At 36.3% G+C, this 15,501-nt stretch overlaps 1 protein-coding gene across 3 annotated transcripts in view; it reads right to left on the bottom strand.

The window, feature by feature from the left end:
* kst (spectrin beta chain, non-erythrocytic 5 kst) overlaps positions 1 to 15,246 on the bottom strand; it is a 35,663-nt gene extending 20,417 nt beyond the window's left edge. The window contains exon 1 of one of the 3 annotated variants that reach the window (XM_069052558.1): positions 15,041 to 15,246. The gene's annotated coding sequence lies outside the window, so the exon portion shown is untranslated. Of the gene's footprint in view, positions 1 to 3,600; positions 3,717 to 11,870; positions 11,978 to 15,040 lie in introns of those variants that run through there. The other 2 variants (XM_069052559.1, XM_069052560.1) reach the window with 2 other exon arrangements.
* Between the last annotated feature and the right edge of the window lie 255 nt (positions 15,247 to 15,501).

Raw genomic sequence — 15,501 nt, 5'->3', positions numbered from 1 at the left:
CCGATGATCTGAAACCATCGATTCTAGTCTCACGCGGTACTACCGGAGTACCACCGCTTCACACAAATCGAAGATGCGAATCGTGACCAATTATGCAGTTTAGAAAAACCAACGCCTTTCACAAGAATGTAACCTTTATGCACAGTTCGCAGTCTCTCATTGCTTATTAGGATATAGGTGAGATTCCAAACATTATCCGGATTATTGTGCTTTCTACGCCGCAATCTCTTGTATATATTTTGCGAGAAGCTCCCACTCTACTGGCCGATAACAAACGACGCCTTTTCTTCTAAATAATAAGATTTTATCGGACGACAAGAATGCGATAATAGACATTCGAACTGAGAGATCGCATCTGGTGAAAAGTAAGGCTTATATATAATCGCAATTTCAAAACAAGAGAAATGGGAGAAACGTTAGAAACAGTTCTCTTGTCCAATCAACAACGAAACTGTTAACAATGTCTTTTGGAATTCTTTAAAAGTCAACGGGACAGCTCTGTCATTCGCTAATATAAATACCGTCAAGTTCGGTAATGATATGTGTCTATGGCCCGCCTTAAGTGGCAAATGGCAATCTACAACAACAATTAAGTTTCATTGTGAAGTACTCTTATCTAACAAAATACCACACGCTCTTGGCCGATTGGGAGAAATTTAAGAACAACAACAAGAAACGTTGGGACCTTTTCGAACAATTTAAAAAAAATTTAATAGACTTGTCCTTTTGTATTTGTTGCAATTTTAATCTCTGTTAGTCACATCTATTGGTGGTTAATGATCTGTGACGGTCACAATTAACCACTCATTGCGAAGCACAGTTCCTTTTGTAAGAAAATAAACAAATGATTAAGTTATTTGTAATTTTAGCTATCGGAGTACGTCACCGGCAACGTCCTCTCGAAATATTTAAAAAGTTTTAAATGAGTTATTTTTTGCGGTTGAATGAACACCAACCATTTGCAATCTTTGGTGTCTGCGATTTTAATTAATTTGATCGCATAAATAAGATTTTTTGTCGTACTTTCACTGGTCTAATAGGGTATTAGATTAAAATATGTAATTAGGTAACAATATCGGTGTGTATTGTGGAATTACAGAACTGTTCCGCCTGTGGCGGTAACACAGCACACAGGAAGTGCGGTTCGAAAGGCAATATCCAATTATTTGACGTTAAAATTCAGTCCAGACAGATTAAAAAATGACACAACTCCCCGCAGTGCAAAACAATTTTAACCGATTGCATTATCTGAAGAGCGGTTCGATTCTGGGTGGTCACCGCAATCACGCGATAAAACGCAACCAAATCAAAGAAATTCCTCGACTCACCCGTGTTCAAACTGGAGTAATACGCGTAGAACTTCATCGCCCTTTCGGAAACGTACAGCACACCCTCACGACTCCGTCGCCATCCGCTCCGGACTAGTGCGATGGAAGAAGCATTTCCGTTTTTAGCTCCCTCCGTGTGTTTATTATTTCAACCCTGGTTTAAAAGTCATATCCTAACCGTGACACGTTCGAAACGCGATTAAGAAACGCACAAAACCACAAACATTTCCGGTACTTGGACGGATCAAAGCCATTTCACGCCGAAATTGCATATTGAATGCGATTGTTCGTTTGAGAGCGCGCCATTAAAAATGGGCACATGCCATCACGGTGCAATCCGGGAATTTAATTAGGCGAGATGGGAACGCTCATGTAAACGCAAAACGAGTCGTTTTTCTATTAATAAAATGTCAAAGGGAATATAGCGATAATAAACAACGACGGGGGCTTTCACCGCGCCGGTCGCGATTGATGGTTGTGAAAAAAGAAGCGATTCCTGAAATACCGCAGGAGCACACGTCTAATCGAACTGATTAGCATTCTCATTAGGTGGTCGGCTTATCCAGACGGAATATGGAATCAGATATTCGACCACGATTCTGCTTCGTTGAACTTAATTGCTCGTCTCGTTGTTGCCCTTCGATGCAAATTTGATCGTGACACGATTGCACAAGTTGTCTTATTGTCGTACCGCAGGGGTGGACACCTATCTATTACTCTCGTTATTAATAAGTGTGAGGCAACGTACTTTCTTTGATGGTCAGGAGGTAGTACAGCTTACTCATCATTCAAATTTAAACGTCAGATCCTCGTTCTGGACAAAACCCATCAATAAACATGTCACTGTTATTCATCGATCTCGACTCTTTATGACATTGTTTCATTTCGAAAACACAAATGGGACTGAAAGCATTTTTACGAGATGACCACATTAACATTAGCGGCCTTCAATCGACACGGATGAGCTCATTAATCGACAATGTGATTGTTGCAAAATGACGGATTTCAACGAAATATACAGAGCGGACAAGGTGCAAATTTCAAAAAAATTATTTCCGCTCTAACCGGACAGAAAGAAATTTAAGACAGCTGGAAACTGCTCCATTATTATTATTTCGGTATTCAGGAAAACATTATAACTTCTTCTGTTTAGAAGAAGCCCTTTGTAACTAAAAATAAAACTGAATAGAAAAATTCTCAGAAACCCATTTCTTTCACCTGCGTAGCTGTGAAATGTCAAACCACTAACAGAGGGATGTAGCTTTGGTTTAAAAGTAAATATTGGGGGTTCATTTAAATTTATCCTCAAAGTTGGCGTTGAAGAGTCGATTGTGAACGCACCACGGATTACAGACCACAGATCAACTGTTTAAATCTAACCTCACTTTTTGCGTTGTTTGTGTTTTTACTCTGCAAACTGACTGAGTGGTGCATTCACAATCCACTCTTCAACGCCAATTTTGAGCATAAATGAACACCCGATATATTGAAATGCATTTCGAGTGAGAAAAATTAAATTCAGAATAAGATGAAAAACTTATAGGAATTAAATTATGACAGATGGAACATGGTACTAAAATCTGTCATATCGACAATTTTAGTTACTTGAATTTATATTTTCTTGTTGTCGAATGAGCTGGAAAGATATATCGTTGATATCTAAGCCAAATTGCGTTCAAACAATACTGCTTTTTAAATCATAAACTATTGAATATCAGCATCCTGTTTTTTCCTTTTGCTCCATTGTGTTTATCAAACAAGGAATTGGAATTGTTTTATCTCTTGATTTTACTTTGAATTGAAAATTATCATAACTTACAGTTGGCTTGAAAAAAAAAACGGGAAATGAAATTTGACCGAATGTGAATTGGAAATTTAATTTGTCAATTTATGTCAATTTGTGTCTGTTTGACAGTATTTGTACTGTATTTGCATAATTGACATTTCTGACACATAAGTGCAGTTTTTTAACCTAAATTCTAAAAGGCCGTTTCAAACTATACAAATTTAATAAAATCTGACAGAAGTTTTTCTGACAGTTCATGTGTTTTTTTAAGCCAACCGTAATGATGTGAAAATTCCTAATCAACCTGTGTTGTCTTGATATCACCTGTGATCAAATTCGTTGTAGTCGCTTTATTTTTTATTTTATTTATTCCTTTAATCTGATTTGTGATTTTCAATTAGATTTTTGTAGAAATTCACCCTATACATACATTTTTCTATTCCACAATTTGTTTAAAACAAAAGAAAAAAATGGGTTTGGACTCACCTGCTATTAAGGTAGCCGATACTACTCTCTTTTATTATAAATTACAACTGGCTCAGATGGAATCGATCGAACTCGAGTTCAAACGCTATCAATATAAAACAGAAATGAACTACAGCATCACGTCAATGTTTTTTTGTTTAAAGTATTATCATGTGAAGATAATGCTCGAGTTATCTCCCTAATAAAATAATAATACTGTTGTTCGTGTGATGCAGAATTACCAAGTATAATCGAATTATTACAACACTGATGTAATACATAATACGTTTTTCGTTTAAACTTTAATAAGAAATTGGTTTTACTAATTTATTTAAAATACTAAATAAGACTAATACGTTGCGTTCGAGAAAATTCCACATTACCACTTAATGGATAATCAATCTTCAGTAAATCCCAAGCATAATACACCTGCAGTCCTCGATTACACAAGCAATGTATCGCTAATTTCTCAAGACTAGACATTCCATGTGAACAAGAACAAATAAATGATGCAGAAGCAACTTTCAAATACTTGTAGCTAACATGTTATGATTAAGAACTAAATTGCAAAATTCCTTCGAAAGTTCACGAACAAGTTGCATTTAAAAATCGCGTCGAAAAAACCGGAGAGATTAAATACTAAGTGGGTCCGCTGTTTGGTGAAATTTAAAATAAAACATCCGATCGTTCTCTAAAAGCATTAATATTATTTTTATGCATATTTAATTTATTCAAAATGGTCATGAAAGAGGTCGTACTGTCCATCTGAAATCTTTTTAATTAGATAATTTAAAAAGTATTTAAGCGCTGCACTGGCATTGCTTAATTCTAAAGTATTACAAGAGAACGAACCTGTTGTGAATAAATAATCCGGTAAAGAGAAAAATCTGATGACATTATAACCGTTTCGAAAGACGTTTTTGATATTTTCATGTGTTAGCTAAGGTAAAAATGAAATGTACAGTCGATTCACGAAGTAATGCTACAACATTAGCCCCCCGCTGTTACGAATTTTTGACAATCCAATCTTTTCCGTTTGAAACGTTGATGAATGAGTCTTCGTTTGATTAAGCTCCGGTGATGAGTCTTAACTCAATTATCTTCATCAAACCATATAATACATTCTGGGAAAACTGAGACGATGCCTAATGGCCTACATGAATGACGCATCAATAAAGCGACGTTGTTCACGGATCTTTTACGACCATCTTACTTTAACGAATACAGACGGTATCTCAAATCGATTTTAATTAATGTTGACATACCATTTCGCATATAAAAAAAACTGGAAGTGATTGACACCATTAACAGTACTAAATATAACCTAACGCGGTCACCCCACAATCAAGAGTGCCTTTTTTATCGCGAAAGAAAGTGGACCACTGATAAAAATTTTCATACAATCGATTGAAAAAATTCGCTGCACTTTATCCAGATGAAAAAGAGAATGCCGTTCATGCTTTAGACACTTCCGGTCGACAAAAGCCGCTTTCCTGTTCCGACACATGCCGAAGCCGTTATGCAAAATCACCGCTTCGGTGCTCTGCATGCTCTCGTTTCCATCAAACCACCAGGTCTATCACAAGAGAGGTGTGAGAAACTTTTGTTTTGCCTCTTGGATCATCGCAAACTTCCTGCCATCTCTGCACGAAGGAAACTTGTTGAAATGGAAACTAGTACAGTTTCTGGAGTCGTACTATCTTCCTTGATGACCGACTTCCTAATTTTGACACACTGCATTGTCTGAGCAAAATGATGAAAACCGTATCGCATGCAAAATTAATTGCGTCTTTACGTAACTGTGCAATTATTTTTTTCACTCGGTGCTAACATTTCAACATTGCCTTTTACTACATTAATATGAAATGTTGACATGTCAGTTACACGAAAAACTATCTGCATAATAAAATTTAACGACCGAAAATATGTACAACTCCAGTCCCGGCAAAGTTCAACGGCTTGCATTTTTGTCGACTGTTTCAGCAATTACGTTTCTGTTTAATTTTCTTAATTAGGAAATAGTAATTTCATCGTTTGGTCACCGTTTTACTGGGACTGCCAGTTTTATCTCTCGTTTCCAAAAACAACACGAGCGTGGTCACTCCGTGTTCAAAACACGACTCCTCAAAAGAAGTCGTCGTTGCGATTAAAGTGATAATGTCAGGTACATAATTAACGAAGATATTTATGTCTGCCAGTTGAATGCAGCGGCTTGTTAGTGAACTTGTGACACCCACACGCGCAGGAATTTTTCAATCTTAATAACTGCTTAATTCTTGGTTAAATTTGTCATGAACTTGGTGTTAAATGCGATGGGGTACTTTACGCCAGCCATAAAATAAGACGTTTATTAACAGTAATCGCGATAGCACTCGTGTAATAATTGATACATAAACAAACAACTACCGTAGGTAGTACGACACACATTTCGGTGGTTGAGTGATGGTTCGAAGCAACCGATCTGATTGGTTCAATTTAGTCTGGTTGAGTTTTCCACACTCCATTAAGCTACACAAATACTACTTTAATTGTAAAGTCCACCTACTGCTAGTCTTCAGAAAAAAACTGCGGTTCAACCTTGCATATTCCTTTCGTGAATTGAAATGCCGAAAGTGAGACGGATGACAGTGCAGAATTTCTCAAATCCTTTATTTTGAAGCGTAAATTCGTTGTTTGCCCACCCAAATAAAATAATACCTAATGATTGATCAAAGTGTCTGTCTCCGTTCTACTCTCTGCTTTTTGTTATTTGATTTGATTATTCACCGCAGGTACCGCATTATCTGGTGAATAGTAATAATCGACAACAATTGATAGTCGTTGTAGATATTCACTGATCTGAAAATCGTGTTTGGTTGCTTTGAATTCAATAGCAAATCCGAGTTTCTGAATGAACACAAGTGAAAGCATGGGAAGATTTAGTGCAACGTAGCCATTTCTACATTCTTGGTGCACGTGTGCAGACTAAAATGACATCAATTTTGCATATCTGGCTCCACAGGTGCTCAACATCACCAAAAACTATTCCGAAAATAGAAACATCTGCAATTCGGTACCACCTTCTGGACCAGATTGTCACGTTCGCATAATAAATCGCGAAACACACACGGCTCAGAAAATTATGAGGTTTTGGAGCGCGAAGTGAGGCTTAAATCAAACAACACCACCGGATTACCGGAAATGGCTTCGCAAAACTTCAAACTTGCGGGGTTTCTAAATCCTGCAGCGATTGCCAACCGCGTTCCCATAATTAAAAGTCCCATGATTTATTCATGTCGCTTTTAGGAGAACGTTCTCTTGCAATTTACCAATTTAAATCGTACACATTATTCACACACTTTCATCGAATACGAGTTATTGTTTTCGAATGCTAGAAGGTAGCGTTGGGTGTGCCGAACGTTTTTCAGAACGTTGGGACGAAAGAGACAAAGGTACGAAGATGGGAAATTTATGGTGCACTGGTGAACGCGATGAATGCTTTTGCGAGGTACTAAAACGTCCATAAAAATACGACATTAAAGACGATAGTTAGACAGGCCAGGTTTTAAAATCTCTTAAAAATGTCAGACCCAGAACGGTACCACCAGATGGTGCCAAGACGGGGCAGCGCAGCTCCAGATGCCCAAGTTAAACAAAACTCAGATCTAAAAATTTGTACCATCATTCGCCGGTTTCAGTGTAAAGTTGTACTTTCTAGTTAACGGCAAAACAACACGCGTATTACGTTTACGCTAGATTTTACGACATACACTGATACGCTCAACTATGTTCCATAAAAACAATGCTAGAGAGATTTATAACCGTTCGACAGAAATTACAATGTCACTGAAGGTATCACTTCTGTGAATTAGATATGGTGCGTTTTATTTTGCAAAATTCGTTTCATGCATTTATATAATATAATTTTAGAGTAAATATTCAAGCATCAAAGGAGATTAAGACCTGTTTACTTTTCGTATTTACAATGTCCTGCGTAACTGTTGAAAATTAAAATGTCACTTAAGAAGAAATGAATTCATTAGTCGGTTATAATTTTAATAACTACATTTTATGATTAGCAAAATTTGGTGGTCAGAGTAAAATGAAAAACTCACCCCTTCGATCATACCAAAACCTTTCTTTCTCAGAAAATTTCATTATCTCACAAATTCCTATGTGTGACAAGGCTACGTCAATGCTGTTCTACTCGCGCATGCAAGCTAAATAAACTAAAAATTATTAAACAATTCCGTACGTTGATAAAATATTTAACAATTTTTAAAACACTGGAGTCGGGCAAGATCGGAAAGTTAAAAAAGAGATACGAAAGACCTGGTACAATAACACATGGCACCAACAATATGTAGTATTTTAGTATGTATCTACTCCTTTTACGTTCATTATTTAGTGAACGGTCATTAATCTTCTTCATGCTGTTTTATTTATGCAACTTAATAAACAATAAAAATGTTATCTTATTATGTAATGTAAAAATCACACTTTTTAAAATATCTTGGGAAAAATAGTAGTTTATTTAACGAGTTTGTGTGTAAATTGGGCCTTTTTTGGCTCGTTTCACTCGCGTTTTAAACTGGCCCACTCATGCCAAAAAAGGCCCAATTTACACACGAACGAGTTGAATACAACGTTTTTTTGTTCGACGAGCCCCCTAACGGCTCCAAATCGCTTTAAATCTTTAAAATTAGCTTGACGTTTCGTTTTGACATGTTGTGACATTTATCAAAATCCGTTCATACAGGAGAAAATTCTCAAATTCTGACAGTGTCGAACAAAAAATAAAATTCAAAAATGGCTGACAAGCAACAAAAACCATCTACATACTTGCTGTCATATTTTAAACAATTAGTCTTTTTATTTTCATTTTTATGTAGATTGGCAGTTCAAGGCAGCTAAGAATGGATATGAATATTTAACTAAACCCATTGTATTGAAATTTTGATGGTGATTGATGGTGACAGGTGTAGAACTGGAGTTGAAGTTGTCTGTTGTTTGTTTTGCGAAAAACTTTAATTATCACGATTACTCGACCTACTGTACGCAAAAATTGAAATATTTTTTGGGTAAAGATTGAAAATGTTACTTGGCATCTGTACCTATAATTCTAACCAACTAATTTTACGTGACCCATAAAAACCTGTACCTCTTCAAGTCAACTGGTTTTTAAGAATAAAACCATTCTATTAAATTTATCGAAATAACATATCTAGATTCTTTTGAAATGTACGCATTCAGTGACTAATATTATTTAAATAAATTTTCAACAAGGTGGACCTCGACACTAAGTAAAACAATCAACGCGATGAGTGATTAGATTAGATTTTTTTCTAAAACTTTAATCTAGAACTAAAGTTTATGTGAACAGGGAAAACATTTGTGCTGAAAAGCGACGAACACAATTTTAGGGGTTCGGTTACTACTGAGAAACTAATGAGAATAACAAACGTCGGAACAATCTGTTAGTTTTATTGGAAACTGCACACACTGTGTATATTCACGGATTTAAAAAAATACGTGTCCTGCATCTGGTGTTGAGCTTTCTATTTTAACAAAAATTGATTAATTAAGAAAATGAGAGGACTTGTGGTTCATAGAATTTATTCTGTACAAAATTTCCATAACACAAAGAAAAAAACGAAAAAGGAATGTAGAATTAACGCATTTTAGCAACCTTCGCGTTGGACAACGACTTCATAATTATGAACGCTATAGGTGCTAATGTGTAAGGTAGAGCAAAGTGCGTGTGTTGTAATTCTGACGAAAACACATAAAACTAGCGTTAATTTTTCTACAGCATATTTTGTATTTAACAATTTGGGCATTACGTGTTCATAGAATTTTTAAAAAATAAACTACATACATACAAGTAAGGAGCTTCTATCGAACCCGTTAATCCTCTTTTACCATCGTAATTTCGAACAAATATGACAATATAGATAACGAAGTAAAATATGTAAACAATTAAGTATGTCAGTAAGTACAAATGGGTATATTTATGTTCCTAATCTGAACTTGTGTCTTGTGTGATTAAAAAAATAGTGGAATATGACAACAGATGGACAGTTTGAAACGTTTAAAAATCAACTCTTTATAAGCAGTATAAATTATTGTCTCTCCGTTCCATGGATGGTTTGCCAATGACACCATTCCATGGCTTCGGTCTTATTGACCAAAAAATAAAAATGTTGCATTGCAAATTTAATGAAGATTTTAGTTTTGACTTAAAATTATATTTTATGATGTGTTAAAAAAAACTGCATTTTTTGCAAATACATGCATATTTATGTTTAATTCTTAACAAATAATTTTCATTATGTACATACTTTTTTTCTAGAAATATGTAATATATTAGATTATCATCGTTTGAGACCCTCAAGGTATAAACAAAAACCTGGGCAAAAATTCAAAAAGGTCGAAGTTCACCGAGGAAAATTTTCGACGCACTCACTATAGCATAAAATTTTCAAAAACAATTGGTTTTGCTATCTTTATGATGTTTACACTGGCCTCGATAAGTTGAGAGTGAATCCGGATGCTATTCCTCCGAAAACCCAGTCAGATAAATTCCAGATTGTTAAACACTTCGAAGTAAACATTATGCGTATAAAAATGTACAAGTAAATAAATAAACATTTCCACAAACACATTCATGTAGTTTGCATTATTGCACAAAACAATCCTTATTTGCAGATTATAAATTAAAGTTACATGATCCCACGGGTTGGGTCCGAAGAGACCCGAATGCCTTCTTGACAAAAAACGACATTCAAATTACTTTAACTAATTTATTTAAACAAAAATGCAGTCCAGTTAAGATTACTTAAATAACAACGAAAATCAAGAGCATTTTCACATGTCTTGGGTCTCACAGACCCTGCAACCGAGGGTTATTTGTCGAATCCTGAGAGTAGCACTACAATACTTCAGTACTGGTCTATGGGAATACTTTTCTATAAACTTCCACGAACTAATTTCTTGCTATGACTAAATTTTCAAATTCACTCTTTCGAAACTTGAACTTTGGTTGGTATTTCCTCTTTCATAATTACTATCGTTAATGTTAGTCAATGTTGATAGAACTACTCGAAAAACAAATCGCCACAGTTATTTTACGAAAGCTCTAAAGTGACAAAATATTTATCGAACTATTGCCTCGAAGCTGTGAAAGAACCTCAACCAGACAACTGTTAAGTTTATAAGTTTTTGTGTAAAAATAGCATCGGCCGCAAATCGTTCCAGTTTCGATGACGACCTCGACATGCCATTTTTGAAAACATTTCCCAAATGGTCAAAAACCTCGACACTAGCCTCGGGGCCAATACGATCTTACAACACAGTAAAAAATTATAGGGTATGTGCACTCGCGTACTGGAATTGCCGTTATTTTTAAGAAATATATAATAACCGAAGAAAAAATCAAAGAACCGCGTTAACGGCTCTTGCTTCTTCGAGTCCCTGGTACTTTATTATCACAACATGTGAAGCGCTTCCGTCTGTTCGGCGGCTCTTTAAAACCCAACAATTCACGTCCGACTGTGCCCGGAGAGGCTCGACCCACCGACCTAGCTTGCATTCTTCGCAGGATGACCTGGCAACCCCTCCAGCTGAGACCCGACCATAAAAACCCATCCATCGGAAGACTAGACGGAATTACGTTGTACACATCTTCTAACCAGGCCAATGCACTTGGTGTTGTAATAGTAAAATTTACAAGTCGGACGTGAGACAGCTAGGAGCTAGGCTTGTTGAGGACTGTTCGTTGCGAATTCAGCAGCGACACACGTGAAATGTTAAAATCGATCTTCGGGCGTTTCTAAGGAGAGGAATGTTTACAGCAGAATAAACAATCTCTGCGAAGGCAAGCTGAAATAAAAGAGCGAAAAATGTGCAGCCGGTCTGTCGCATGATTCATGCATGTCCGACAACTTAATTGCACCAACGGTTTATCTGCACAAGGAGGTTGATCTGCCCGGACGGATTCACACAGGGATCTTTTGCGGATAGGAAGAAATCGCTTTTTGACGTGTCGTTAGAATAGTGGTCATGAAGTCGAACAGATTAATGGCGCGATAAAAGTGCCAACACAAAGGAACTATATTTGGAAATGATTGCCGTCATTAAATAAACTCTAATATGAAGAACAAATTTTACTTTAGGAATTCGCTTTATCTCAAATGTCATCTCGAACATTTTAACTAAAAACCATTAAATCTTTCGGATCTTCTGGTAAATGAGTGACCAGAATTGAAATTTAAATGACCAAGCACGAATTAAAAAAACTTGACCACTTTTACCTTTCAATTTTTGTTCTTCTACGCCTCTCACCAAGAAACTTAGCAACAGCACAGACCACCATATAAAACTATTCTAAACGTATCTTCACGATACGTGGTACTCTATTTTTATTGATCGGCAAGATAAACAATTATCTGGTAATCCCAAAATTCCATCGATTACACCACGCACAATGTTAAACATCCTGATAACAACAAATATGTATGTCGAAAATAAGTCAAAGGATGTTGAATCATGTGTTGTGCAGTATCTTGCTGAGTAAATTGACGCCTAAGTAGGTGATTTGGTATTTTTTCAATAATTATCTAGAAAGTTCCACTCCTTGCCCGTCAAAATGAAACCTTCCCAAATACGTTCCAGGTAGCCACCTCTTACCCTCGACAAGGGTCGAATCGTAAAACGTTCGGATTTTTACGAGCTCCGTGTCACACCCACAACTCGCATTTCTGTATTTAAAATACCATCGAGATCGTTATTAATTTAAAAAACTTGTTTGTAACATTTCAAACGTTGAATCACGCTACAATTCTTTCGCCAAATGCAAACAAGTGACAAATACTGTTAACTTGTAGGTTACTGCGATTGAATTAAGAAACGGTTAACGTGACGACGGTTGTGGGTGTAAGAAGACGCGAATTTTTGGTCTTCTGGTTCAGCATTAAAGTCTCCGATAAAATCGGTCTTTTATCGCAGTTACCACTTGCGTTGCAATTATAAAAATGCGCTGGCAGCTCAACAGAGTTGTTATACGCTAACGTTGTAATGAGCGGCTCTAAAACTGTCTGTTTAAGCGTGTCAGCTTCGTCATTTAAATAATAATGAACTGCACCTATACACTTTAAAAATCGAAAATAGGCCTGATTGTTGTCTATACACACATATTGCACAATCGTCATTTTGCAACGTTTTTGCATACACAAGTAAAAATAAAAATGCATTATTCATAACACCTGAGCGAATAAGCTCGTACGTGCGGAAATCGCAAACATTACGTCAATTTCGGGTACTTAAATCTTCAATAAAAACTTTTATTTCAACTTCAGTCGATTGGAAAATGTCTATCCTGGTGACACATTAACACCGGTTTCACATGTAAAACACGCATTGTTTCTAGTTTTCTGTACACTTGTCCTACTACAAAAAGGCGTTGCTGGATATCCAATTTCTACCACGTTCTCGTTTGACTTTTACTGCAGCTAGGGAAAATTCACTCGACGGAAAGAAAGCTGAGCAACCTTGAAAATTAAATTTATTCCATCATACTGCCGCCGGAATATAAACAATTCCGATAATTGAATACAAATTTGTTTTTCCAGTTGAAATTTTCCAACAGAAACGTCATTCATGTATCGGGTGTACAACTCATAGAAAAACAACTTCAGTAAACCTCTACTTTTTTCTGTTGCGCAAACTGCACAACAGATATGAATGGCAATTGACTATTGGTATTATTTAGTAATGAAATATGTAATCACAAAAATTCAAACCGGCAATTGCTAGTTATGTCAGAGTTTGTTCCCAAATCAGAATTATGAGTTATTCGTTTTATTTTGGGATGTACAAATAATCGATACGAAATGTTAAAAGCCAGATTAGATTAAATGTCACCTTACATAAGCGCATTTTAATGTTTATTGTGATCACAAAAACACTGGCTAGGTTCATCACGTTATCAATTTTTTTTTCAAAATTAATATTCATGACACTTGTGGGGAAAATTTTTATTTCCCCATAGGCACACATCCATTCTAATGGACCACTCGATACTCTTAACAAAATTGAAAAGTGAAGGGTTCTTAGGGATAGAAATCGTGCCAAATTCCACGCATTTGTGGCTGATTCATTAAGTGGCATAGAAAGTCTTGAGTGAATAAGAACAATAGCTATTTGGCAGTAGAATTTCATGAATTGTCAAATAGTTTTTATGAGATACTTGTAGGAACCCCAATAATAACAGATTAGATTATTAAAACTACCAAATAAAGCACTTAAAAGGTTACACAGCTCATTATATGTTGTAAAAGTGAAATTTTGAATATATCAATTAATCAGACACTTTCAAACATTGATATTAACGCAACTAAATCTATTTCGCTTTCGATTTGCACTTCAGGTTTCACTGGAAATGACGTAAACTGTACTTTTTTAGGCCGCGATTTTTGCATTTTGCACTCAATGCGCTCGTTAATCGACCAAAGGAAGTAAAACAGGACAAAAAATCTATATCTGGACGTCCATTCGTATTTCACTGTTGCAAAAAAAAAGATACTACGAAACTGACAACCTCCTCTTTTCAAGATTTCTCGAGCTCATTTTTCCAATTGGAGTTATTATTGTTTAAATGTGGATTGATTTGACCGAGCAAGTTGAAGTTGTTTTGCAGATAATTGTGTCTGTTGACCTAAATATTCTTTAAATACGGCAAACATAAAATGGAAATCCTGATTCGGAACGATCTTCAAGTCGTCATAAATAATAGATTTAAATTAATTCCAGCCGTGGCAGCGGCTGGACCTTTGACACGTTGAATCTCCGGCAGCGACAGAGCTGGCAAATTGAGGCTCTAGGTGTGTGTCAGATGGAAAAAGAGCATCGCTTTACCGGAACCCAGACAACTGTACACCAGTGAAAATAAATTGCCCAAGAAAAGCAGGGCATTCCGCATGTCGTTGACCCATTCACATCATACACATCCTGACGTCACCGTCTGCAAATCAAAAGATAAATAACTCCTTAGGTATTCGGCAGCCTCATAGACAATGTCCTTGGTTGTTGGTGTTTTGCATAATAGCATCGCAGCATGCTGTACCACCAGCTATCTTGACGTGCCCTGCCTAAACGTCAGACTTAACACAGACTCCTTGATCGCGCTGACATACAAGAAACAAGAATTTGCCGCGCCTATCTTGATTCTTGCCGTTTTTATCCGCACTTGCCATAACAATTCCGGCATCGACACCACTTACGTAAACTCTACCTCATTTTTGTGCCGAAGAGCGGTCCACACCGACCGGAACTTGCGTCCGGACCACAAGGATCAAATGAGACATCGCACAAACGCCGGAACGGTAAATCCCGGTTTGTCGTTACCGACCGTTGCCCCACGACCGAAAATCTTACGGAAACGGGTTTTCTTCCGATATTTTCAAGATTTGGGAATATTTCTTACCTCTCTTGACAAAGTTGTTTTGCCGTTTGTAATCCAAGAAAAAAATTTTCACTCACAAAAACACAATTTAAACAAAAACACAAAAGAATACACTCGGAACTTAATTAATTAGTTCATAATGTTTCAATGTTTTGTCACAATCACGTAAAAATTATAAAAACACAGCTTCGCCGCGTCTTCTTCCACGCTTGCGTTCCGTATATTTAACTTATTCAGCATCAACAACAGGTGGTACCACCAACGTACGAAAACAAAACCGAAACACGTGTTGATGTTCTACTATTGGCAAGACTGTCTATTCAATAACTAATTCTATGCATCTCTCCTAAAATTTTAGTCTTAAGAATAAGATTCTACCATGACTTAAAACGTTAATCATTTTCTAATTGATAACTATTAAATGAAAATTATTTTCAAAATATTTTGACTCTTCCAATTGTGACTTTGACTTCGCCGTCTGC

Source organism: Tenebrio molitor, chromosome 7, assembly GCF_963966145.1.
Source record: "Tenebrio molitor chromosome 7, icTenMoli1.1, whole genome shotgun sequence".
Classification (NCBI taxonomy): domain Eukaryota; kingdom Metazoa; phylum Arthropoda; class Insecta; order Coleoptera; family Tenebrionidae; genus Tenebrio; species Tenebrio molitor.
The sequence above is the reverse complement of the archived record's forward strand: the minus strand, read 5'-3'. Positions and strand labels throughout refer to the sequence as shown.